Source organism: Cebus imitator, unplaced genomic scaffold (genome assembly GCF_001604975.1).
Source record: "Cebus imitator isolate Cc_AM_T3 unplaced genomic scaffold, Cebus_imitator-1.0 Scaffold18, whole genome shotgun sequence".
Classification (NCBI taxonomy): Eukaryota; Metazoa; Chordata; class Mammalia; order Primates; family Cebidae; genus Cebus; species Cebus imitator.
In genome coordinates this window covers 5,611,075-5,638,317 of record NW_016107333.1, presented here as the reverse complement: position 1 = coordinate 5,638,317, position 27,243 = coordinate 5,611,075, and the positions used below count along the sequence as shown (strand labels likewise).

General features: G+C 49.3%; 1 protein-coding gene across 22 annotated transcripts in view; it reads left to right on the top strand.

Annotated features, from left to right (window-relative positions):
- The window catches only part of EPB41L1 (erythrocyte membrane protein band 4.1 like 1), a 145,148-nt gene that overhangs the window by 47,358 nt on the left and 70,547 nt on the right, over positions 1 to 27,243 (top strand). For 20 of the 22 annotated variants that reach the window (XM_017512890.2, XM_017512772.2, XM_017512933.2 and 17 more), the window contains exon 1: positions 17,404 to 17,665. The exons of the other annotated variants lie outside the window; for them this stretch is intronic. The gene's annotated coding sequence lies outside the window, so the exon portion shown is untranslated. Of the gene's footprint in view, positions 1 to 17,403; positions 17,666 to 27,243 lie in introns of those variants that run through there. 22 annotated transcript variants of the gene reach the window in all.

Genomic DNA, 27,243 nt, shown 5'->3' with positions numbered 1-27,243 from the left:
TTTTTTGAGGCAGAGTCTTGCTCTGTCAGCCAGGCTGGAGTGCAATGGCATGATCTCAGCTCACTGCAGCCTCCACCTCCCAGGTTCAAGCAATTCCTGCCTCAGCCTCCCGAGTAGCTAGGATTACAGGTGTGTGCCATCACACCCTGCTAATTTTTGTATTTTTAGTAGAAATGGGGTTTCACCATGTTGGCCAGGTTGGTCTCGCACTCCTGACCTCAGGTGATCTGCCTGCCTTGGCCTCCCAAAGTGCTGGCATTACAGGCGTGAGCCACCATGCCTGGCCAGCACATTTTTTAAAGCCACTATTTATTGCATACTTAATATGTGCCAGGAACTGAGTTAATGATTTGACATATATTGCCTCACTCAATCCCTAGTCTACTCTGAGAATTATCTCCAGTTTGCAGCTGAGAAAATAAAGACTCAGAGAGGGTAAGTTACTTCCTCAAAGTGTCACAGTTAGAAAGCTTTGGAACATGCCCTGGAGCTTTGACCTGCCGCCAAAGCCTTGCTTTTAACTTTTGTGACATGCTGCCTCCCAGTGGCCTCTCTCTTCAGCTGTCTATAGAATTTTCTGCCTCTGTTGCATCCCATTTTTTCTTCTCTCTTGCCTTGTGTGTTCACTCTTTCTGGAAACTTTGAGCAACTTCAGTAAAGGCCCTTTGACTGCCAAGAATTTTTTTTGAGTTGGAAACCTACAGTGGGAGGCCTGTAATTTGCTTTCTAATCATAGTCCTCTGGATTTATAGCTCTGCCTGTCTCCCAGTGACTGACAGAATCTCATTCAGCCTTAAGTGGAGGTTGGCTTGTGGATCCACAGAAAACTGGCCCAGGAGGGCCAGCTTCTCAGGCATGGGGACACTGTACCCCCAGAGAAACAGTGTAGGAAGGGAGAGGGCCCAGTTAGGCCAGTGAGGATTCTCTTGGCTCACTGATTTCCAAGAAACAACACAGGCAGAAAATTTTAAAGAAAGATGGGGAAAGAAAGGCTATGAAGTAGGTTACACTACACTTGCCTTTTTCTGATTTTTATTTTTTATTATTTTTTATTTTTTTATTATTTATTTATTTATTTATTTTGAGACGGAGTTTCGCTCTTGTTACCCAGGCTGGAGTGCAATGGCGTGATCTCGGCTCACCGCAACCTCCGCCTCCTGGGTTCAGGCAATTCTCCTGCCTCAGCCTCCTGAGTAGCTGGGATTACAGGCACACGCCACCATGCCCAGCTGATTTTTTGTATTTTTAGTAGAGACGGTGTTTCACCATGTTGACCAAGATGTTCTCGATCTCTTGACCTCGTGATCCACCCGCCTCGGCCTCCCAAAGTGCTGGGATTACAGGCTTGAGCCACTGCGCCCGGCCCTTTTTCTGATTTTTAAAACTATCAGAGCAAAACTATACCTACATTTGGTGATTTTACTAATTGTTTAAGTTCAAGCCAGACTTCAGATTTGCATGATAGCCAGTCATGTTTCTGTCATCCTTTTTTAAAAAAATTTTTTTGTTATGCAAAATTTCAAGCATACATAAAAGTAATGCACTTCTGTGAACCCATTGCCCAGGTGTAGCAATGATTGCTATAGAGTCTCAACTTGTCTATCCAGTAACACAGAAGTTTACATTTTTCCTTATTTACAGCACTAGCTCAGTGCGTCAGACCTAGTTGTTACTCAGTAAATAAATAGATGTTGACTTATTACGAAGTCCTTCCCCTCTCTGGGTCTCAGTTTCCCCATCTGTTCAGTAAAGGGGTAGGTGCTTTTTTTTTTTTTTTTGAGACAGAGTTTCACTCTTGTTGCCCAGGCTGGAGTACAATGGTATGATCTCAGCTCACTGCCTCCAGGGTTCAAGCAATTCTCCTGCCTTAGCCTCCCAAGTAGCTGGGATTATAGGCATGCACCACCACGCGCAGCTAATTTTGTATTTTTAGTAGAGATGGGGTTTCTCCATGTTGGTCAGGCCGGTCTTGAACTGTCGACCTCTCAGGTGATCGGCCCACCTTGACCTCCCAAAATGCTGGGAATTACAGGTATGAGCCACCTTGCCCAGCCTAGGTGCTTTTTTTTTTTCCCCCCAGACAGAGTCTCGCTCTGTTGCCCAGGCTGGAGTGCAGAGGCGCAATCTCGGCTCACTGCAACCTCCACCTCCCAGGTTCAAGTCATTCTCATGCCTTAGCCTCCCGAGTATCAGGGACTACAGGCATGTGCCACCACACCCAGCTAATTTTTGTATTTTTTTTTAGTAGAGATGGAGTTTTGTCGTGTTGCCCAGGCTGGTCTCAAACTTCTGGCCTCAAGGGATCCACCCACCTTGGCCTCCCAAAGTGCTGGAATTACAGGCGTGAGCCACTGCGCATGCCCGGCCAGGATTAAGTACTTTCTAAGAGACATGGTAGTCAAAGTATACACTTGAATGTCATACACAATTGTTCTTCTGCTTATTAGCTAGGTGTCTTCAGGCAAGTTAGGTCTCAGTTTTCTCATCTGTAAAGTAGGGATACAACTTCTCAAGGGTGGTTGTAAGCACTGAATATAGTAGCTGTTTTGTTACTAATACTTTCATTGTTGCTATTTGCAATATTAACATTCTGGTGGGAAGAATCCATGTATTTCAAAAATGCAAAAATAAATTGGAATGTACTAGAATTCATGCTCTAGGATTTGGCTTCTTTTTTTGTCCCAGTCAGCAGATAATCAGAAGCCCAAGAAATAAGTAGTGCAAGAGCAGGCCCAGAGTGAGGGCCATCCAGCCTGTTTTCATCTCCTTGCTTCCCCCTGCCACTGCCATGTATAGGTGCCACAGCCCCCACCCCCATGAGAAAGCCCACCCCCTCCCCTAATGAGACAGGCCCAAGATGGAAGAGCCCAGAGGTGGAGAGAGTGGCACTGCAGGATGTCTTGTTGCTAGGAAATCCTAGGAGGCAGCAAGAGCCCGTTTCCAAAGCTGGGAGGAAATGATGGGCTGCCGTGTAGACGTAGGGCATGTGGCCCCAGATGGGGTTTTGTGGGATTCCGGGCAGGGGACGGCAGCTGGGAGAAGGGGCTGGGGGCAGGAGTAGGGGCTTTGTATAATATGGCCCCTTTCATAGATGGCGGTCTCGGAATTACCTGTTCATCTCTTCCATTTAGCTCCTTATATGTCAGTTTCAGAGCTGCATTTGAATCCTGACTCACTCTACGACCTTTGGCAAGTGTTGTGCTGCTATATTGTCTGGCCTTCAGTTTTCTCACCAATGGGAGGGCTAAGTGAAACATTTATAATAAAGTGCTCTGAAAAAAGGAAGACAAAGTAGGCATGTGAAGGTTTGCTACCACTGTCATCTTTATTATTATAATTATTTTTTCTTTTACTGTCAAATGAGGGAATTGGACTCTGTTTAGTTCCTATGCGTGAACAGGGAGCCCTGGAGGGCATTTCCACTGTGAAGGCCTGTGTCAGGAGGCTGTGGGGACTGGCTAGATGGGCCCCGTTAGTGAAACTCCAGAGGGCATCTGAGGCAGGCAGTGAAGTTCAAACCCAGAGAGACCGCCCAAGGGGGGCTGTGGTTTCTGAAAGGTGGGGGCTGTAGTAAGATTCCCAGAAGGACTTATTTCTTTCCCTCCCTCCCTCCCTCCCTCCCTCCCTCCCTCCCTCCCTTCCTTCCTTCCTTCCTTCCTTCCTTCTTTCCTTCCTTTTTTTCTCTCTTTTTTCTTTGTCTTTCTTTTTCTCTCTCCTTCCTTCCTTCCTTCCTTCCTTCCTTCCTTCCTTCCTTCCTTCCTTCCTTCTTTCCTTCCTCCCTCCCTCCCTCCCTCCCTCCCTCATTCCGTTCCTGTTCCTGTTCCTGTTTCTTTTGTTTTCCTTTCTTTTGCTTTCTTTCCAGAGTTTCACTCTTGTTGCCCAGGCTGCAGTGGTGCAATGGCCCGATTTCAGCTCACTGCATCCTCCACCTCCTGGGTTCAAGCGATTGTCCTGCTTTAGCTTCCCGAGTAGCTGGGATTACAGGCATGCACCACCATGCCCGCTAATTTTGTATTTTTAGTAGAGATGGAGTTTCTCCATGTTGACCAGGCTGGTCTTGAACTCCTGACCTTAGATGATCTGCCCACATTGGCCTCCCAAAGTCCTGGGATTATAGGCATGAGCCATCGTGCCTGGCCTCCAGGAAGGACTTTCAATGGTTCAGGCCAGAAGTTTTGAGTGAGGTAAAGGTAACAGATCTTTCTAATATAAATATGTTTACACACATATACCAGAAAGTAAGCAACAAAACAAAACCCAAACATACAGAAAAGAAATAATTTCACTCTCATAAAACAACCTCTGGAAAATGTTTTAAAATATTTCCTTCCAGTTTGCTTTTTTCTAGGCATGTGCACATACATACATACTTTATAGAAATTGGGGCTGGCTGTGGTGACTCACACCTGTAATCCCAGCACTTTGGGAGGCTGAGGTGGGCAGATCACTTGAGATCAGGAGTTTGAGACCAGATTGGCCAACATGGTGAAACTACATCTCTACTAAAAATATAAAAATTAGCCAGGCATGGCGGCGGGCACCTGTAATCCCAGCTACTTGGGAGGCTAAAGTGAGAGAATTGCTTGAACCTAGGAGGTAGAGGTTGCAGTGAGCCAAGATCCTGTCACCGCACTCCAGTCTGGGCAACAGAGCAAAAACTCTGTCTAAAAAAAAAAAAAAAATCATATTTTATAGAAATTGGATTATTCGTTACATACCATTTCCTATCTCCTTTTTTACCTGTATTGTGTTAAACATGATTACCTGCCCACATATAGTTCCACAACATTATTTTTTAGTAGCTGCATAGTATTTCAGCATATATATGTATTGCTATTTCTATAATGTAGCCACTATTATTGGACATATATACGAACTCCAATACTGTACTTCACTCTTGTATACAGTGCTTACGCAAATGTTCTTATAGCCACATCTTTGTGTCATTCATTGTTCTCTAAGGATCAATTCTTAAAAAAAGAATTTCTGCATTAAAACGTATGTACACTTTTAAGGCTTATCATGTACCTTTTCAATGTGCCCTCCAAAAAGATGAAACCAGTTGATAGCTGCATTGACACTGTCTGAATCTGCATGTACACTGCCCAATTTATTGGAGGCTCATTGTTTTAATAACCTGGCCGTGGTGGCATAGGGGTGGGAGGGTCACTTGCATGGATCAGGCTGAGGGAGGCATCATAGCCACTCTAAAAGGGACTTTGCAGAGAGAGGCCCCAGGTGGCCTGGTGGGGCTGGGTTGGACTGTATGGAAGGGACTTACCTGCATGAGCCATGCTGTGCTGCACTGTGTTGGCCTGACTGTATTGGTTATGGTAGGCCATGAAGGGCAGTTGGTCTGGGTCAGCTGCACTGGCTCAGGCCTGGCGGTCTTGTCCCTGGTGTGATCCTGGGCTCAGCCTGGTGTGATCAGCGTGGTCACCAATCCAAGACCATTCTAGAAGCTGGCGTGGCCTCCCTGGCCATGCTGACAGGCTTGTCCATTCACGTAGTGGAGAGTGATTCATCAGAGCTGGTGGTAGCAGCAGTGACTCTGACAGAGTGGAACTGCTCTCACCATCCTGTCACTTGGCCTCTAAAAATAACTCTTGCCTGTTCCGAGTGACCGCACCACCAGGTGTCTGGATGTGCTGTCCTGTGGTTGTGGCTATGTGAGGGAGGGTGTGTGTGTGTGTGTGTGTGTGTGTGTATGTGTGCGTGTGTTTTGGGGATAGAGGGGCCATCTGGGGGGCTCTTTCTTGGTTGGCCTCTGAGTCAGGGATTTGGGGTGGGGATATGAAAGGCAGACCAGGCTCTTTCTTTTCTACCCTCTCATAGATGGGGACAGAGACAGCTAGTGGGGGTAGGGATATCTTTCAGGACTGTATGCTCACTCCCTGCTAAAAAAGGGCAGACAGAACGCAGTGGAGAGGGTGACTTCAGAGGCAATATGACAAGGGTGGGGCAGGCTCTGGGGAAGCACAGCATTTAGCCAGTCTACATCTGTGTCCCACAAAAGCCCATTTCAAAGCTAATCTTCTCAGCCAAGGCTTTAATGTAGGGTTCCTTTAAATTAGATACAAAATACACACAAATACAGCTAATTTCTTACTGTGGCTAATTAGAGATTGTCTAGCCCAAGCTTAACCAAGTGTCCATGGACTCAGGGTGGGTGATCTACGCATGGGCTTCATGAGGTCTCTTGATGCCTGAAAGATAATAAAGGTAGAGGTGTATGTGTGTGAATGTGTGTGTATGTGTGTGTGTGTGTACATGTGCATACTCATGTACATTTTTCTGGGAGAAGCTCTGCAGTTTTCACTGCATTTTCAAAGGAAATCACGACCTGTAAAAGGTTTTCTTTTTCTTTTCTTCTCCTTCTTTTTTTTTTTTTTAGACGGTCCCCTGTACAAAGACAGAGGGAGGGTGGCTCCAAAGCCAAAAGAGGAGGTCCCTCTTTTTTTTTTTTTTTTTTTTTTTTTGAGACAGTCTCTTGCTCTGTCGCCCAGGCTGGAGTGCAGTGGCACAATCTTGGCTCACTGCAGCCTCTGCCTCCCGGGTTCAAGTGATTCTCCTGCCTCAGCCTCCCAAGTAGCTGGGACTACAGACGTGCATACCATGTCTGGCTAATTTTTGTATTTTTAGTAGAGATGGGATTTCACCATGTTGGCCAGGCTGGTCTCGAACTCCTGACGTCAGGTGATATGCCTGCCTTGGCCTCCCAAATTTCAGGACAGGTGTGAGCCACTGTGCCCAGCCCTCTAAAAGGTTTAGAGCTAACCTAGTCCAGCCCCCTTACATTACAGATAAGGAAATTGAATCCAGAGGGGAAAACGACTGCCTAAGATCTCACAGCAAAGGTCAAATCAAGGTGTCTTTATGCCCAGCCCAGCACCCTCTGCCACACAGGACACCACCTTCCCCTGTCTGATTCCTTGAGCCAGGGTCTAGCTACCTACAGTGGGCAGGATCACAGAACAATTTTCCGTACCCTCTTGGCTGGCATGGATCCAGCCGAATAGGCTTGAGGCCTTCAATCACAGTGGGCAGCTGAGCACTCACCTCTAGTCCTTCCCTCTCCCAGGGAAAACCCACGAAGCATCTCCTGACTCGTTCCTTTAGAGGGCATCTTTGTGCAAGACAATTAAATCTGTCTCATTCTGGCAGGACACTCCCTGATACAGGAAGTGCCTCTGCCTTGTGGGAAAGGAACTGACCTCGGGTCTTGGAGGAAAGGAAATGGAATGGGTGAGTGGCCCTGAGAATATATATGATGGAAAGACAGGAGGGCTCTTGCTAGTGGAAGGAATTAAACTGCCATAGGTGTTAGTAATAGGACTGATAAGAAACATTTATTGAATACTTACTGTAAGTTAGACGCTCTTCTAAGAAATGTACAAGTATTACCTCCATTAATCCTTATAATAACTCCATGTGGTTATTTATTTTTATTTATTTTTTTTCTTTGAGATGGAGTTTTGCTCTGATTGCCCAGGATGGGGTATATCTTGGCTCACTGCAACCTCCACCTCCTGGGTTTAGTGATTCTCCTGCCTCAGCCTCCCAAGTAGCTGGGATTACAGGCATGCGCCACCATGCCTGGCCAATTTTTTTTTTTTTGTAGTTTTTAGTAGAGATGGGATTTCTCTGTGTTTGTCAGGCTGGTCTCAAACTCCTGACCTCAGGTGATCCGCCTGCCTTGGCCTCCCAAAGTGCTGGGATTATAGGTGTGAGCCACTGTGCCTAGCCCCTGATGGTTATTATAAGGAAACTGAGGCACAAATAAATTAAGCCCATCTAGGAAACAGCTGAGCCATGATATGAAGTCGGGTCCTCTGACTCCAGAGTATATAGATCACTCTGGAGCCAAATTGTAGGCTCCTAGACTCTGTGCCCACAGACCTGAAACTTTAGTGTGCATTAGACTCACAGAAGGGCCGATGAAGGCACTGTTGCTGTTCCAAACTTCCTAGTTTCTGACTCAGTAGGTCTGTTGGGGCCTGAGAATTTGTGTACTTAAGAGTTCCAAGATATTGCTGCTGTTCCAGGTACCACACTTTGAGAATCATCCCTGTTTCCTGATGGGAAGAGGTGAACAGAGGGAAAAGAAGCGGTGGCTGATCTCACCTGGATTACTGCAGTGTTCCACTGTGGTTCCAGGCTTCTCCCATCCTCCCATCACTGACTCTTCACCAGGAGCAAACTAATTTTCCTAAAGACCAGCTCTAAATATGCCATTGCTCAAATATCTGGATTCTCTGACACTATCCACCATCGCCATCCAGTAGAACTGTCTGCAGTGATGAAATGTTCTGTGTCTGTACTGTTCAATATGGTAACCACTAACCACATGTGGCTATGAATTTTACATTTTGTTCCATTAAATTTAAATAGTCACATTAATAGGCTGGTTGCTAGATAGTGCAGGAAACCACTTGGTTTGCCATTCAAGACTCTGCTTGGCCCCAGCTCCTGTCCGCCTCCAGCCTCAACCCTCAGCATCCCAGGCTCCAGGCCATTTGCAGCATTTCCTGATTCTACCTTGTAATTCCCAGCCGCTGTGACTTGTGTTATGCTCTCTACATTGTCCTTCTGCCCTGCCTTTTATGCTCACCCCACAGGTGACCTCTTCCTCGAAACTTTCTTTGACACCTGCTGCTCTCTAATCTCTTTCTCCTCTGAACTCCCTGAACACTTTGTCCTCTTCTTACAACCTTTGGCGCTTTTGGTCTTACATGGCAGTTGGCTGGTGTTGGTATTTTCTCTTACTAAACTGTGAGCTTTTGGAGGATGTGACTATTTTCTGTAGAGAGCTCTTGTTTCCTACCGCAGGTACCTCCAGGTACACAGAGGAGCTCGACAAATCCCACAAACCTTTGCACTGGCGCTCTGGGGATACAGAGATCAGTACCATAGCTTCCCTGTCCTCAGGCTGCTCACAGGCTTCTACAAGAGTCTGATTCATGCCCAGAGAACCATTGAAGCCAATAGTTATTTTGGGCAGGGAGATAAAAGCCACAGAGGGCCCAGTTGGCGAGGGGAGTGCAGCAGGAGCTGCCTAAGCAGAAGGCTGTGTTTATACACACAGATGACTTCTCTGCCCAGCCTGGCCTGGTGTGGGGAGATGGGAACACTCAGGTGTCGCTGCCTGGCTGCCTCATGAAGTTGGGGATTAACCAGTGATGCAGCGGCTGGTCTAGCCGTCTGGTCCCTGCAGATGGGTGGATGAAGAGAGGGTTGAAAAGACTGCAGAGCAGTGCCAGCCTCTAGAAGTGAAGTGCTGGCTGGCTGGAGTGGGAACCTGGGCTGGGAATGTGAGTGCAAGCAAATGTTTGTGATCTGAGAGCAGACAGCAGGTGGAATTCTGCTGGATCTGGCTTGGGGGTTTATAAGGTCTTTATAACAGTCCCTGTTTGAAATGGAAAAACTGTTGAAAAGAAAAAAAAAAAAGGAGGCCAGGTGCAGTGGTTCATGCCTGTTATCCCAGCAATTTGGGAGGTCAAGGTGAGTGGATCACTTGAGCTCAGGAGTTTGAGACCAGCCTAGGCAACATGGCAAAACCCTATCTCTACAAATATATAAAAATTAGCAGTGCGTGGTGACATACATGTGTAGTCCCAGCTACTTGGGAGGCTGAGGTAGGAGGATTACCTGAGCCTGGGGAAGTTGAGGCTGCAGTGAACCATGATCATACCGCTGCACTCCAGGATGGATGACAGAGTGAGACCCTGTCTCAAAACAACAAAAACAACAACAACAATAACAGAGAAAAAAAAGATAGAAACAAATTTCTAGCTTTACACTCTAATCTCAAGAGTATTTTACACCCTGGGTATTTTACAGGCGTGGTGGTTCACGGCTGTAATCCCAGCAGTTTGGAGGCCGAGACGGGTGAATCACGAGGTAAGGAGATCGAGACCATCCTGGCCAACATGGTAAAAACCCATCTCTACTAAAATACAAAAATTAGCTGGATGTGGTGGTGCGTGCCTATAGTCCCAGCTACTTAGGAGGCTGAGGCAGGAGAATTGCTTGAACATGAGAGGTGGAAGTTGCAGTGAGCCAAAACCGCGCCACTGCACTCCAGCCTGATGACAGAGCGAGACTCCGTCTCAAAAAAAAAAAAAAAGTATTTTACTCTAGCATATATTCATCTGTGGGACAAAGTCATAAAAAAAAGTAAACTTTATTGATGTTATGACATAAACATAGAAAAGTGCACAGATCATATGTTTACACGTACTTGTGTAATTGCCCCCCAGACATGAACAGAACATGTCAGTATCTCCACAGTAAATCTGTGTGAAGCCTCATGTGTGTAGGATTAGTGATAGAACAGACAGAGGCCCTAGAGTCAGGCATGCCCGTGGTTGAGTCCTGGGCACCCCCTACCTACTAGCAGTGTGACCTTGGATGAGTGACTTAACTTCAGTTTCCTCTCCTGTAAAATCAAGGTGAATCTATCATCTCTGCCTTACAGAGAAGTAGGAGATTTAAAACTGAAGATAGGCAAGTTGCTAGGCACAGTGCCAGCACTAAGTGGGGACTCAGATGCTCTCTGCAATGGCCATGTTAATTGATGGTGATGCTGCAGTACCTTCTGGCACCCAGGACCATGGACACACACACAGCTTATCTCCTGTTGCCTCTCACTGCTCCCAGCCTCTGTATGGTACTCTGCAAGCTCTCTTCCAACTGCAAGGAATTAGTGACGCTGTGATGATGCAAACCTCAGCTGATGCTTCAGGCACCCAATGGGAGGCTGGGTGGACATCTGTATCCAGTGGTAATAGAGCCAGATTTTTCAGATTCTGGCCTCGGGAATGTGGCTCCCAGACCTCCTAGAAGGGCTGATTTCCCAGGGAGCAGCTGGAAGCATGGGGACCCATTAAGAAACGTAGCTAAGGTAGAGATGAGGCAGAACTCAGCCTCAGGGATGTCCTGGCATCCTGGGTGGACTCCTGACTCCTGCTTGCTCCCTGGCCTCTGGCTCTCGGTGTGAAGATTGCCAACACATACTATACACACATTGTGAACTGGACACTGATGTGGGCCTTCAGGGGTGTGTGTGTAGGGGGAAGGGAGTATGATGAAAAGTGGCCCCTACCCTAAAGCTCATAGTGCAATTACAACCCCCGGGCAGGTCACATGACTCTGAACTTGAAGGTTGCAGGAGGGAGAAAGGATAAGACATTATTTCTGACCAGAGGAGTTGTGTCACAGAGGAAGGGATCAGGAAGGACTTCCTGGAGAATGCCTAGAAGAATAACTATGGGAAATGGGAAGAGGATCTCCCAGAGAAGAGGGCACAACCACTGTGCCCTGGGGACCTGGAACCAGCCCGTTTGACTAAGCTCATCACATGGAATCTGAGAATAAGGCTGGAGAGCCAGGTGAGACCAGGCTGTGGAAGATCTTGAGAGTCGGGCTGAGGTGTTTGAGTTGCTTCATCAGAGAATGGGGAGCCACTGAAGCTTCTTCCATTGAGGAAGCAGAGCAGGACCAAATCCTCTTACTGTGCTCAGTGCAGACCAGCATTGTTTTTAGCCAAAGATGGCAGTCAGTGTCCAAGCCACTAGAGTGGGCTGTGAGAGCCTCTGGGATGCCCAGGCATGTATAGGAGGCCTTGGCTGTGGGTACAGAAGAGGAGGAGGGGCATGGACTAGAGATCAGGCTCCTAACTTTGAGAAATGGCAGTCTTATTGGAAAAGTTAGAGAGTCTTATGACAACTGAGCGCCAAATTCAGAAGTAGAGGCAAGGATGAGCTGAGGGTCCAGTGGGCAGAGAATAAGAGACTGGCTGGGGGAGCATGCAGGGAGGAGACGGGACTGGGCTTTTTGGAGGGTAGGCAACCTTGAGAATGGGCAGGCTTTGGAGAGACTGGGGGTACTGCAGGGGCACCCTAGTGGGTGCACCTGAGGTGCAGAAGGGAACTCAGAGCATGCCAGCACCACACAGAGCCTTTGTGGGCATTCTTGCACGTCATTCTCATAGCTCTGGAAGACGGTGCTCATATTATTCCCACTGCACAGGTGGGACAACTGAGGCTCAGAGAGGGTAGGGCCTTGCTCGAGGTCATGCAGCTCCTATGCTAATAAATGTCCTCCATCTCTGCCCCAGCCCCCTCACCAGAGGTGAACATTGCCCTTCGGCTCTTCAACAACACGACACTAGACACATATAGAAAAGTGCTTTGTACACTGTGACCTGCTGTGCAGTTTGGAGGCATCCTCCTTATCATTCCACACTGAATAAGGCTTAACACAGGAAGGTGTGGTTCCCACAGTCTGAGCTGGATTGAAGGTTATAGGGAAGGGTAGGGTCTCTGAGAACTGCTGTGGTTTGAGAGGCTTCTTAGAGGAGATGGAGAAGATGTAACCGGGAGCCAGAGCGGGGAGGTCCCTGCAAGGTGGGCACTGCTGCCTGTCCACCCTGCCTACTTCCTCCTCCCAGACACAGCTGCCCTGTGCTGCCCTCCGCAGAGTGCCAACCTTAGTGAAATGGCCTGCCAGGTAGTACTTCCCAGGCTGGTGGGTCATTCTGCTCTGGGAAGTTTGGCTCTGGTAGCTCCCTCCCTCTGGCCCAGCTCCCAGTGGCCTGGGGCTGTTGCTGGGTCCAGCTGCCCTCCAGGGCAGGAGCCAGATGCCCTGCAGCTCTCTTGTCTTGGAATACCCTCCTCCCCATGACCTCACCTTTAACCCAGCTTGACTTGGTGTCTTCTCCAGAGAGCCTTTTCTGATCCCCATGGGCTGAGTTAGGACCCCAGAGTATCTAAACTTATACTGACCAAAATAAATAAAATGTGAGCCACATGTGTAACCCACATGCAATTTGAAATTTTTTAATAGCCACATTTTTTAAAAAAGTCAAAAGAAACAGATGAAATTATTCAAATGATTGTTTTATTTAACCTAGTACATTCATAAAGTCACTTTTTTTTTTTGAGATGGAGTTTCACTCTTGTTCCCCAGGTTAGAGTGCAATAGTGTGACCTCAGCTTACGGCAACCTCTGCCTCTTCAGTTTAAGCGATTCTCCCACCTCAGCTTCCCAAGTAGCTGGGATTACAGGCATGCACCACCACACCCGGCTAATTTTTGTATTTTTAGTAGGGATGGGGTTTCACCATGTTGGCCAGGCTGGTCTTGAACTCCAGACCTCAGGTGATCTGCCCCTCTTGGCCTCCCAAAGTGCTGGGATTACAGGCGTGAGCCACCATGACCAGTCATAATGTCATTTTGGTATAAAAATTATTAATGAGATATATTACCTTTTCTTTTTGGTATGAAATCTTCAAAATCTGGCTTTTACATTTATAGCACATTTTGAGCTGCACAATCCACATTTCAAGTCCTCCATAGCCACATGGGGCTAGTAGCTACCATATTGGTTAGCACAGCCCTAAAGACAGGGAGTTTATAAAGGTTGAAGCTCAAAGTTTGGCACCAGACAGATCTGGCAGTCATATTCTGGCCCTGCCATTTATTAGCTAGATGAACTTTGGGAAGTTGCTAACCTTTCTGAGCCTCAGTTACTTCAGCTGTGAAAGGGATTAATAATTTCTTTTTTTTTTTTTTGAGACGGAGTTTCACTCTTGTTACCCAGGGTGCAATGGCGCGACCTCGGCTCACCGCAACCTCCACCTCCTGGGCTCAGGCAATTCTCCTGCCTCAGCCTCCTGAGTAGCTGGGATTACAGGCATGCGCCACCATGCCCAGCTAATGTTTTGTATTTTTAGTAGAGACGGGGTTTCACCATGTTGACCAGGGTGGTCTCGATCTCTTGACCTCGTGATCTACCCGCCTCGGCCTCCCAAAGTGCTGGGATTACAGGCTTCAGCCACCGCGCCCGGCCGGGATTAATAATTTCAATGCCAGAGAATTAAACGAATGTGTGTCTAGTGGCAGGAACAGAGGAAGTACTCAGAAAATGGTGGTGATTAATTTTCTAGTACCCTCTGATGTGCAGGGGTATGTACTTCCACTGGATTGATTGCGAATTCAAGGGCAGAGGCTGTATTCAATTCCTCCTGCCTTCCCCAGTGTCCAGGGCCTGGCTTGGTGTGAGCGTTACTGCTTGCTGAATGAAAGATTAAGTCCTTGAGTCAGGAGTGCTCCCCACCCCACCCTGCTTGCCCAGGAGTCAAGGGCCCTTGTGGCTGGGAGTCAGGAGACCACTGACTACCTGTAGGTGACCTTGGCAAGTCACTGCTTTGCTGAGGGCCTTGGTTTTCTCCTTGGAAAGATAAAAGGGAGATAAGAGGGGCCCTGTCTGATGTGTTTGGTTGAGTCTCTGCCCCGCAGTGACCTTGGGGGCTGTGGCTGACTCTGTGTCCCTTGCTTTCCCAGCCAGTGGAGCGAATCACTTCCGTCCTTCTCCTGGCTTTCCTGTATCCTGGACTTTTGCACAATTCAGCTCCCTGCAGTTAAAATTTAAGAGGAAAGAATTCTCCTGCATCTTAGAGCAGAGAGGGGATGGAGGGTCCTGTCCCTTCTCTTCTACCAGTATCTGCTGATTTCCCATTATAGCAGTCCAGTGACAGACACAGGGCAGGGATTCTCCCATTTTATAGGTGAGAAAATTGAGGCTCAGAGATGTCAAATAACCTGCCCTTTGTTGGATGGGCTCCTCTTTCTTTCTTTATGAGACTTGGTCCTGGGTTGAGTCTTGTCCCTGTGCCTCAGTTTCCTTGCCAGGGGAATGAAAACAGTCAAGTAACTACAGTAGTAATTTGCAACTGATAGGGGCCATATGATCTTAAGTGTCTCTCCTGCTTCCTCCAGCTTGATTTTTCTGGAAAGGGTTACTGTCAGGTAAAGTGGAAAGTATCTAGTCCAGGGAACCAGCGTTACTGTGCAAGGGTAACCTTGGACAGTCACTCCCACTCTGAGCCTCAGCCTGCCTATTTATAAGATGAGAGATGATATTATCACACAAGATGCTGTGCAGATGACAAACAAAAGTACTTTGCAAACTGGAAAGTGCTAATAGAAATGTTAGAAGAAGAATAATAATCATTGAAATAATGAAAATAGCAGCCTCATTTTCTGTGTGGGCTCATTGACCTGACGTGAATTTAGCCTTTTGGGTATAAATGCAGAATGATGTCTGGGAACTTCCTGCCTTGGTCTTTGGAGTGTAGCCTGGATTCTCCTGGGAAAGTGAGAGGCTCCATCTGGTTGAGAAGGGTGGGAACGTGGCCCTGCCCCAGGGGAGGAGTGGGGAGGGCTTCAGCCTGGGGGAAGGAAGGAAAGGGAGAGGGCCAGGGAAGGAGAGTTGAACTAAGAGGATCAGAGAGGGCCTTGGCCATGCAACCCAGAGTCTCCTGCCCACAGGAGCCCGTGACTGGGAAGGCTCAGCCAGCAGGGGAGACTGAGTCTATTTGGAATCAAAATATTTGAAGGCAGGCAGTCAAGAATCTCTTAGCAGCTGTGCCTCTGAAACAATAAATTCATCTGGTGTAACTCCTGAGTTTTACTGGTCCTTTCACTCATTTCTTTAAATACATGTGTGGTGAGCTAAACTCAAACAGAGCACCTTGTGTGGCAAAGTGACTTGCCCAAGGCCACAGCCCCGGGGGGCCTGCGTGAGACTCCCTGGGGAGCTCCTGGGAAAAAGTGAATATGAAAGACTGGGGGATGAAAAGTCCAAAGGCAAAGGGTAAGATTTGTACAGAAGGTTGCCAAGGAGGACACTGGTCCTTCTGTCAGTCAGCCTGGGCAGATTTGTCTGTCTGCCCACCTTCTGTCTGGAGGGTAAGCATGTTCTCTGGGACTGGGAGGAGCTGGCTTCATTCTGCTCTCTGCTTTTCATCCACTCCTGAGCCTGGTGAGCAGGGGGAGTGATGACAGCAGAAGCTGTGTCTCGAGACACCTGATGAAGGAGGTTTAACTTGGAGAAGAGAAGGTTTGCTTTGGGCATGACATAAAGGGGCACAGTTGTATCTTGAGTTCTCTAAAGGGTGCTGGGGAGAGAGCCTAGCTTCATTCTCTGGAGGGCCTAGAGTGCATATGAGGACCCAGGGTAGAAGATCACCATGATGGAGCTGCACACTGGGAGGGAGGAGTTGGGGGAGGGAGGTGCCTGGCCCTGTGGTGTGTGACACACAGAGATGGAGAGCCCACTGGTGAGGCTGATACTGAGGGAATCGCAGCAGGGAAGGATGGAGGGTTCAGCTCAATCGGGGCTGCTTCCCACCTCGGGGCCTCTGTGCTTCCCAGGGCAGTGAATTCTGTAGTAAGGAGAACTATGGCCTGCACATGGTAGGTGCTCAGGAGTGATATGGAGAATGAATGAATAGTTGTGAATGCCTGGGGGTGGGGGTAGTGACTGGGGGGTCGTGGTCATATGGGTTGCAGTGGACCCATGGACAGAAATCTTTGGAGACCATGCTGCGGTTACCCGCCATTCTCTCCATGCCTTCCCCATGAATCAGGGACCCTAGAGATGGGAATGTCCAGCCCTGTCTTCATCTGCAAATGAGGCCCACAGCATGGGAGCAACTTGCCCAAGGGTACTTGCTGAGCCAGTGGCAGAGCTGGACTGGAACCCAGGCCCTCTGCCTCCCAGAATCCTCTGCGGCTTGAGGTCTCCACCTTTGGATTGTGTGAGGTGGAGGTGCCACAGTGGCTGAACTGGTTTTTGAGCCTGTAACAGTGCTCCTGGAGGGGAGGAGCAGGGCTTAGCTAGGTTTTGAGCCATGATCTGTGCCACAGGCCGCTTGGCCACCCCTGCCCCTTCCTGGAGCTCTGGTGTGCACTCAGCCTGTGCTCACACACATACAGCAAGCCCGCCTGTACACAGGCCCCGTCCCCAGTAGGTCCCCGGACTTACTGTTAAACTTACTGTTATTGTCACCAAGGCACATGTGGACAAATGTATACACAGACACCCTCTAGACACACTCAGAGGCACAGAGGATTCCCAGGAGACAGTTGGAATACCTCCTCCCGGTGGGGAAGGACGCCGAGTCCCAGGTGGGTTCTGCCCTGCGCTGCGCTGCAGGGGTGGTGAGGGGATCCGGCTCCGGTGGGATGGGAGGCCCACTGAGGCTGAGTCACCCCTTCTGACAAGGATCCATCCCCCTTCTTCTCTCCTCCCCCTCCCTCTCTCGCTGCTGAGCCCCCCAAGAGACTTGGCAGCGAGAGCGAGGAGGCCCGGGGCTGTCTGGGACCAGGGCGGGGGCAGCCGGGGCACTCGAGGGGCCTCCTGCGGCACAGTCCCGCAGTGGTCTGGGAACTGCCTGTGTGTCAGGGACCCGGAGGAGGTGGCCTGGGAGCCTGAGAGAGTGGGCGGGGGAGAGAGGAGACGGGCAGAGAGGAGGCGGAGGCAGGGGCTGGGCCGCTGCGAGCTGGGAGGCAGGCGCGAGCAGCGGCCGCCCCTGGGCTGGGCTCCGAGGCCGGAGCGGGGGCTGGCCGCACGTCGGGCGCCAGGCCCGGGGCTGTGGGCACCGTGCCCAGCCCCCGGCGCACGCCGAGCCGCCGCCGCCGCCGCCACCACCACCGCCGCTGCAGTCAGCATCTATCAGCGGGCGGGGGTGTCGCGGAACAGGCTGCTCCGCAGAGCCCGTCGCGACCCCGCGCCGCCCCGCCCCGCGGCCTGCCGGGCAGAGGAGCCGAGGGGGCCGCCCCTCTCCCAACCTGCCCGAGATGGGGACCCCTGGGCCCAGGTAGGCACGTGGGAGGGGATCAGGTGGCTCTGGGGGCCGGGGGCTTGCAACATCTAGGCCCGGCCTCCAGCCCTGGGAGGAATGGGGGTGAGACCGGGAACTGAGTTTTCTGGCTGTTGGTCCCCTGGCCAGTGTGGGGGAGGGTCTCTCAGTTCCTCCCCACCTCCTGGCCGGCAGCCTCCCCCAAGGCCTGGAGAGAGGATCGGGAGGCTGGGGAGGTGGGGGGGGCTGGTCTTGCTGTAGGAGGAGCGGTGCGTGGGTGCTGGGCTCCCACCGGCTGGCCCACTCTCTTCTCGGAGAGCACTCCTGCTACCGCCTCCGGAGGCCAAGGGCTCCCTGGATTTCTCTGGCTTCAGATGTTGCAGAAGGAGCTCTTGGCTGGAGCCTGGGATGCTGGCGAGCTCTTGCCCTCATCTGTCCTCACTATCTGGTTAGGGACCCTTCCCCGCTGTAGGCTTGCCTCGCCTCCCATCTCTCTTCCAAGTCCCTCAGAGCTGCTAGCAGGGATCTTAGCTCTGGGACTTCTGCAGCTCTGGCCTGGCATTGTCCTGGCCAGTGACTGTCCCCTAATCAAAGGGAGAGGGCTTGTGTGTCCCACTTGCGTCTGGCACCTTCACACTTGGGGAGGTCCAAGGGCCCAAGAGGCTGGGGTCTCAGGGATAGGCATGGTGGGGGACAATGTCTACAGTCACTGGGATACTTACTGGGTGCAGAGGCCATGGACCAGCAGACCTATATGGCTCAGAGTGGTCCATGGGGACCTTGAAGGCCAGACAAGGACCAAGAGGGAGTTCTGGGGATGCTGGTGTCTCCCTCAGCTGCCAGCCATAGTCGTTGCTTTTCCCTCAGAGCTCTGAGGCTGCATTGGTGGGGGAGAGAGCACCACGTGTTCCCACATTCACTTCTGGATCCGCATAGCACCTCCTCTGCACCCAAAGGTGGGAATGTGAGACGGCCGGATTTAGGACCTCTCCAGGGCTGTGCGGGGTCCAGAGGCTTGGCTCCATTCCCACCCCCGTGCCCCCACCCCCAGCATTAGGAGCCTTCCAGAATCAGGAGCAGTTGGGCCAGGTCGGGATCTGGGGCCTGGATGGTACCCTCCACAGCTCCTGGAAGACTCAGTGCCTCCTGTCCTGGGCAAGGGTGTGGAGAATAGAGGCAGCTGTGCGCCTGTCTGCCTACCCATTCCTCCAGATGGAGCCTGCGGCAGAGGCAGCCTATGCCAGCCTCCTCTATGAGCCACCGTGGCCCAGGGAGGCTATGCCAGCTCTGTGCAGGGATGGAGCTGGCTTCTCCTGGCCAGCCTGAGGTCATGCCTGCCTGGCAGCCTAGGCACAGTATTTGTGGCATACAGAGCACGGTCCCTGGGATTTCAGGGACACCTCAAGCCGGTCCTGGAAGAGATCAGTGCAGAGGGCATTGTTCCTATTAAAAGCCTTCCTGGGTATGTGACAGTCCCCCTGGGCTCAGCCTTGTGAGCTCCTTGAAGAGCTTCTTCTATAGAACCCTGCAAGAAAACAATGCTTGGTCAGGTAGTCCTCACTTAGCCGATATTGAAAGGTCGAATGGGGCCTAGAGAGGAAGAGTGACTTGACCAAGGTCACAAAGCAGCTGAGTGGGAGAGTCAGCACTAATGTACCCAGGTCTTCTACCTCTTGCTCTGGGGCTCTTGCAGCCCAGATGCTGGCTTCCCTGCTGCGGTGGCTGTGCCATAGACAAGACTCTGCCGGGGGCTAGGCATTGTAACCTGAGGCTACCTGATCCCTTAGGAAGGGCCTTATGTTAGCCTCCAGCCCTTACCCTCAATAGATGAGCAGGAGAGGCCAGGGCTGAGAGAAAGGGCCGCCAGTGGCCCTGGGCCCTCTTGGAAGTGCAAAGAGCTGAGAGGATGGCAGGTACCCAGGGATGTTCTGGCCTGAGCCTCCAGGGGGCAACAGAGAGGGTTTTTCTGACTTCAGGCTGCCGTGGGAAGTGCTTTTAGCACCAGCCCAGACTTCTCTAAGGGCCCCTTTCTGGGCTTCCCTGTCCCATTTGTTAAAAGGGGATGGTCACCTCGGCTGAGTGCAGTGGTGCTTGCCTGTAATCCCCACACTTTGGGAAGCCAAGGCATGCGGATCACAAGGTCAAGAGATCGGGACTATCCTGGCCAACATGGTGAAACCCTGTCTCTACTAAAAATACAAAAATTAGCTGGGCGTGGTGGTGTGCACCTGTAGTCTCAGCCACTCGGGAGGCTGAAGCAGGAGAATTGCTTGAACTTGGGAGGTAGAGGATGCAGTGAGCCGAGATCGCACAACTGCACTCCAGCCTGGGTGACAGAGCAAGACTCTGTCTCAAAAAAAAGAAAAAAAAAAGCCGGTGGTAGGGTGGGGGAGGAATGCCTGGAGAGTAGTACCAATGATTGCACAATCAAAGCGACGGCATTTATTGAACACTTACTGTAAACCATGTACTTCAAGAAGTGCTTTGAGTCATTTCACAGGATCCCTATCAGATAGGTATGATTAATTATCTACTTTTTACGGAGGAGAAACTGAGGCTCAGAGAGGTTATATCACCTGCCTAAAGTTACACCGCTGGCACGTGTGGGGCAGTCTGAGTCCAGAGTCTTTCTTTCTACCATGACATTTACTGGGGGCAGTGTCTGGAAGTACCAGCCTGGTGTCTAGCAGAACCAGGCAATTCCTTGGTAGGCCAAGGCCGGTCCAGGTGGAGAGGTGTGTGTGTCTGGCGAGGCAAGGGTGGCTTTGTGGGCTGAATATTACTATGGTCCTGAGGGATAGGGGCAGATCAGTACTGACTAGGAGCTCTCAGGGAAGGATCAGCCTTGGCCTTCTGCTTCCTGGCCAGGATCCCCCAGAAGTGGGGAAGCACCAGACTCTCTGCCCCCATTGGCTTTTAGGGAATATGGGCTGGCCCTGGACACATCCCAAGACCCCAGTAGGGACTGGGCTAAGGAGGCCCTGTGGGCAGGGAGCTGAGCCTGGGTGGATGGGTGTGGGTGGAACAGGCTGGCACTGCTTGCTTTGTGGGCTGGAGGCTTGTGGATCAGAATAGTAACAGCTAACATTTATTGAGCATTTATTATATGCCAAGCCCAGTTTTAAGGGCTTCCTTGTAGAACTCATATGTTCTTCACAAAGCCCTATGAGGTGCAGATGAGGTATAGGAGTTATTATTATTCCCATTTTACAGATTGAGGGAGCTGCAGCTTAGACAGTTGTTCAAGGTCAAACAGCTTGGTTGTTGGGGCATCAGGATTCAAACCTAGGCAGTGCGGGTTAGAGCCATGTTCCTGGGGGCCATGCCTGTAGTTTCTCAGAGGCCATACTCCGTTTTCTTCAAGCTGAAGTAGTCACTTAGTTAGATGTATCCCTCTCCTCAAAGGCCTCCTGGTCTAGCTGGGAGAGATGCAGACATGACACATTGAAAGTAAAGAATATGCCATTGCATATGCTCAGCATGGATTCCTATTTTGGTGCTCAGGGAAGTCTTCAAGAAGAGGGGGGCCTTTGAGCTGGGCACTGAAGGCCAAGTCGGATTTCAATGGTTGAAGGGGGAAGGGTACTCACTTCCCCAGGTCAGAGGGGAAGGAAATAGGAATGCCTCTGAAGAAGAGTGGGTAGGCTGGTGTGCATAGAACAGATAGTGTGTGTGGCAGGGTGTGAGCTGGGAGGTGACTCAGAAAGTCAGCTTGTATTTGGGTTTTTGATGATGCTCTGGAATCCACCAAACATAGGCTCTAGTCACAGTACTGCCTTGTACTAGCCATGTGACCTTGAGCACATCACTCAGCTGGCCTGCGCCTCAGTTTCCTCATTTGTAAAATGTAGATAAACATGCCTGTCTCGTAGAGACCACGTCGTGGTTGTTACATAAAGCACCTAAGTGTAATGCTAACACATTGCAGGAACTCAGTAAACATGACTTCTCTCCCCGTTCTGTCTGTCTTAAATGTCAAGCCAAGGTGTTTCAACTTGACTTGAGCCTGGAGGCTCTAGGAACCTTTGCAGGATTTCGGTCTGCTGAGGAGCATGTCAGTACTGTGTTTTGGGAAGGTCCCTTTGTACAGGAGAGGATGGACTGTGACCTTACAGGGAGAAACCTTAACTGTGGGGACCTGGAGGGCTGGGGAGGGAGCAAGATTGGCACTCACTAAGGTGTCTCTCCAGTAGCGGGTGGCCAGTTTGGAGAAGGAGGAGCTTGGAGTGGGTAAGGCCACAGGGGTCAGGAATTCCTTCTGAGGCCTGGTGAGTGTGAGAAGAAGAGCTGGTCTCCCTTCAGTCATCTGGAAGATTGGGCAGCATCTTTTTTTGCGCATCTGGCCTGTTTTTCTTTTGAATTATTTCTTTTGAATAAATCCCCATCAGAGCTTCCTCTATAATAGCAGCAAATTGGGACTAAGTGTCCAACAATAGGAAGAGGATGGAGAATGCTTTGGAACATCCACTGGATTAAATAATATGCAGTGGTGAACAGCCAGAGAAAAACTGTTTGCAGTGGATGGAGCTGTGCAATTCTAAAGCTCTTTTGCATCCTTGATTCATTTCGTGCTTATGACTGCCTTTTGACAGAGGTGGGGCCGGGGTTGTATCCCTGTGTGTGAAGAGAATGAAGCTAGACTCCAGTCTCCTTGAAGGCAGAGTTCACATTTTATTCATTGTTTAGTCACAGCATGTTGCTCAGTGGTTTGCAAATGCTTTTCTGAGGAAAGAATGAGTGAACTCATCAAGAGAGGGAAGTGACTTGATTAAGTTCACACAAGTTGTAAGACACAGTACCTGCCATATTCTTGCTATTTGCTACTTGCCACATTCTTCTCACTCACCACTCACTATCTTCCAGGGGAGTAGGACAGAGAGGTTTCCAGTGAGGACTTGGGACTTGCATAGAACAGGGCATAGGTCTTGTTTCTGTTTTTACTAGCTGTGGCATTGGCAAGTGAATTAATCTTTCTAAGCCTCAATTTACCCAGCTGTAATATGGATAGTCCAAGTACCTGCTTTTAGGGTTGTCATCAAGAGTAAATAAGTCATGTAAAAATCTTGGTATGGTAACTGGCACATAGTAAAGTATCCATGAATGTTAGCAGAGATGATAATGTCATATGTAATGTCATTAACTGTCTGATACAATTAATTTTTTTTTTGAGACAGAGTTTCGCTCTTGTTGCTCCCCCCCACCGCCTTTTTTTTTTTTTTTTTGGAGGCAGAGTTTCGCTCTTGTTGCGTAGGCTGGAGTACAATGGCATGATCTCAGCTCATTGCAACCTCTGCCTTCCGGGTTCAAGCTATTTTTCTGCCTCACCCTTCCAAATAGCTGGGATTATAGGCATGCACCACCACACCTGGCTAATTTTTCATTTTTTCGTAGAGACGGGGTTTCTTCATTTTGGTCAGGCTAGTCTTGAATTCCTGACTTGAGGTGATCTGCCCGCCTCAGCCTCTCAAAGTGCTGGAATTACAGGCATGAGCCACTGCGCCTGGCTACAATTAATGTTTAATGGGAAAAAAGACCCATAAAATGATGAGTATTCATATTAAAGTGGTATACGATTAGGTTTTAACATAGATACAGATTGGAAGAAAACAGGCAGAAAACTGAGTAACAGCAAGCATATGGGAAGTAAATAAAACAGAAAAACAAATCTTTCTTTACTGTTGTATTTATTTTTTCTTTAATTTTTACTACAAAAGAAATTTGTGAAAAATCCTAATAATTCAGAAGTGTAGTCTGGGCACAGTGGCTCACACCTGTAATCCCAGCACTTTGGGAGGCCAAAGCGGGTGGATCACCTGAGGTCAGGAGTTTAAGACCAGCCTGACCAACATGGTGAAACTCCATCTCGATTAAAAATACAAAAAATTAGCCGAATGTGGTGGCAGGTGCCTGTTATCCCAGCTACTCAGGAGGCTGGGGCAAGAGAATTGCTTGAACTGGGGAGGCAGAGATTGCAGTGTGGTGAACCAAGATCACACCATCGCACTCCAGCCTGGGCAACAGAGTGAGACTCCATCACAGAAAAAAAGTGTATTCTCCCCTTAGATCCCCAAGCAAATCTTACTGTCCAGTTTTAGCTAATACCAGCACAGTGTATATTCTTCCAGGATCTTTTCTATACCAACATAAACATACAAACCAGAATGAGATCATACATTGCATTATTGTTTTACAACTTGCATTTTTCACATTGACATCTTTTCATGTCAGTAGATATAAAATCTATCATAAATTTTTGTAGTAGGTATGTAATACTGTTATAATTCATTTTTTTCATGGATAAACCCTAGCTAATTTGGCCAGCCCCCTGTGGATTGACATTTGATGTTGTTCCCAATTTTATGGTATTCTAAGTAGCACTGACAATGAACTCGTACAGCGTTTAGACAATTAATGAAAATCAAGTGAGAGAAAGAGTCAGAAACCATGAGACCGTGAGAGTTGCCCTCAAAGGTCTGCTGCTTCTCCTTCTCCCGTTCCCTCCTCTCCTCACTGGAGCCTGAGGGGACTGGTCTTGGAGGAGTCCTCTCTCTGTCACCCTCAAAAGGTGGTGATGTCCCAGGGAGACCCTTTCTTTCACCCACCCAGTATACAGCTCTCCTAGGAAATTTTCAAATTCTCTTAGGATGCTGTAAACTGCTGCTTCGGCTGTGCTGCTGTCCACACCCAGAGTGTCATTGGACAAGCTTTTTACCTTTTTTGCACCTCAGTTTGTCCATCTGTCTGGTGGTGATCAGAGCCATTGCTACCACTGACTATCTATTATATGTTAAATACTGTGCTAGAGCAAGCTTCGTGCACATTACCTGGTTTTCTCTTTTATATTATTGGATTTTTTTTTGAGATGGAGCCTTGCTTTGTCACCTAGGCTGGAGTGCAGTGGTATGATCTCAGTTTACCACAACCCCTGCCTCCAGGGTTCAAGCAATTTTCCTGCCTTGGCCTCCCGAGTAGCTGGGATTACAGGCACACACCACCGTGCCTGGCTAATTTTTGTATTTTTAGTAGAGACAAGATTTTACTGTGTTCGCCAGGCTGGTCTCAAACTCCTGACCTCAGGTAATCTGCCTGCCTTGGCCTCCCAAAGTGCTGGGATTACAGGCGTAAGCCACCGAGCCCAGCTATTATTCTTGTTTTTTTAAAAAACAGGCTCTTGGCTGGGTGCAGTGGCTCACGCCTGTAATCCTAGCACTTTGGGAGGCCAAGGCAGGTGGATCACATGAGATCGGGAGTTTGAGACCAGCCTGACCAACCAGGAAAAACCCCATCTCTACTAAAAATACAAAAAAATTAGCTGGGCATGGTGATGAATGCCTGTAATGCCAGCTACTGAGCAGGCTGAGGCAGAAGAATCACTTGAACCTGGAAGGTAGAGGTTGCAGTGAGCTGAGATTGCGCCATTGCATCCCAGCCTGGATAGCAAGACTGAAATTCCATCTCAAAAAAAAAAAAAGAATGATAGGCTCTCACTCTGTCACCCAGGCTGGAGTACAGTGGCATAGTCACAGCTCACTGTGACCTCAAACTCCCAGGGTCTAGTGATCCTCCTGCCTTAGCCTCATGAATAGCTGGGACTACAGGTGCACCCCACCATGCCCAACTAATATTGAGGGGGCACAGAGTAAAGACAGCGGCTCACTCTGCTGTCCAGACTGGTCTCAAACTCCTGAGCTCAAGCAATCCTTGCACCTCAGCCTTCCAAAGTGCTGGGATTACAGGTGTAAGCCACCACACCCTGCCTATCTCCTTTAATTCTCACTATACACCTTGGGAGAGGTGCAGGGGATATTCTTCTCCATAGAGGTTAAGTAACCTGGCTAAGGTCACCAAGGCTGTGGCATCAGGATTCCAGCCCTGACTCATAAGCCCATGTCCGTAACTGCTATTTCTTGCCCACTGTCAACAATAGCTAATTGGTGAGGTCCAAGCAAAATGATGATGATAAAAAGATCCTTTAAATTGTAGAGTGCCCTGCACGTGGGAGGGACTGATACTGCTGTTATTATTTCTACATCCAGAGCAACAGTAGCTTTGGTTACATGGTATGCAGCAAGTTGGAGGTCGTGGGAGGTAGCAGCACTGAGCGGGGAGAGCACTGGATGTGAGCCAGCCCACCTGAGTCCTAGTCCTGGTTCTCCTTGGAACTGACTTGCCACATGGTCTTGGCTGCTAAGCCACCTGGGAAATAAGCCTACCTACTCTGTGCGGCCCTCATCCAGTTCAAATGAGATAAAGCCCCAAAGACAGCCAGCACGTTGTGTGGCTCTCAGAGGATACCCTGCTAGCAGGAGGTCTCAGTCTGCCTCCTGTACCATCATCAGCATGGGCCAGGTGGGACACATTTCTCCTTTTTGATGGTATCACTCTGCAGTTCTGTGCTGTCACATGGTCCCCAGCCCACCACTGCACATCAGCCTGAAGCTCCCCGGTAGCCCGTGAAGCTTTTGGGCAAGAAGCCAAGGCTGATGGGTGGCCTCTCATGTTGTTTGGTTTAATTTGAAGTGGTGTCCGTGGGTACCGCAAGCCTCTGACAAATTGCCGTCTCCCCACTGCCATGTACAAACCTGAGCACCAGACAGCATGACCACAGACCCAGCTCCCTCTTTGATCCTTCAGTCCTGGCTGTGAAGGTGGCCTGAGGCCTCAGAGGCGGCTCTCTCAGCCTGTACCTTCCCCTCCTTTCATTCATGTCCATGCAGGTGCTATCGCTCAGGGAAGGGAGTGTGCCCTACTGCAGAAATCCCCTTGGGAAGTCACATCATCTCTAGCAAGTGAGAGAAAGAATAAGTCCTAATAGGCACCCTTTCTGGTTTTTTTTTTTTTTTTTTTTTTTTTTTTTTTTTTTTTTTGTAATTCTTTTTTCCTTTCTGACTCCCAAAGTAATACATGTTCGTAGTAGAAAATTGAAAAATACAGAGAAAAAGGCCTCTATTTCCTTCTCTAAGGGAATGCTACTGTTAACATTTTAGTCTTTGGACTTAATTGGAGAATAGCTAATATTTCTGGAGCAAATATTTCTAATATTTTGGTACGTGTTTAGTGTTTTACAGGCATGATCTGATTCCATTTTCACAGTAAACCTGTGAGATCGGCAAGATTATCATCATGACTTTACAGATGAAGAAACTGAGGCACAAAGAGGTTAGGGGCTTGCTTATGGTTCCCTTGCCTTCCTTGACTTCCTAGTCTCTTCTGTCTCTTCCCAGGCTCCCCTCATCTTCAATGAGCATCAGGTGATGGATCAGTCAGATTCTGACAGGAAACAGAATTCCACTCAGATGCTTCCTCTGAGGAGATGTTAATAAAGGTGTGAGCAGGGTGAGGGGAACCCACAAGGGATGCTGAGGCACCTACAAACTCACAGTGACAGCAGATGTTACCAGCTCTTAGCCTGAATGAGCAGGAGGTGGTGGTGTTACCTGAGTTCTGTGATGGGTAAGGGTGGGCAGGGAGCTGTCACAGAGGGGCTCAGCCACCACCAGGACCACAGGGAGAGAAATTGGGAAAGGTATACCCAGGATCTCTCTCCTTCTGCCTTCTGACTTCCTGCCAGTGCCTTTTTTTTTTTTTTTTTTTTT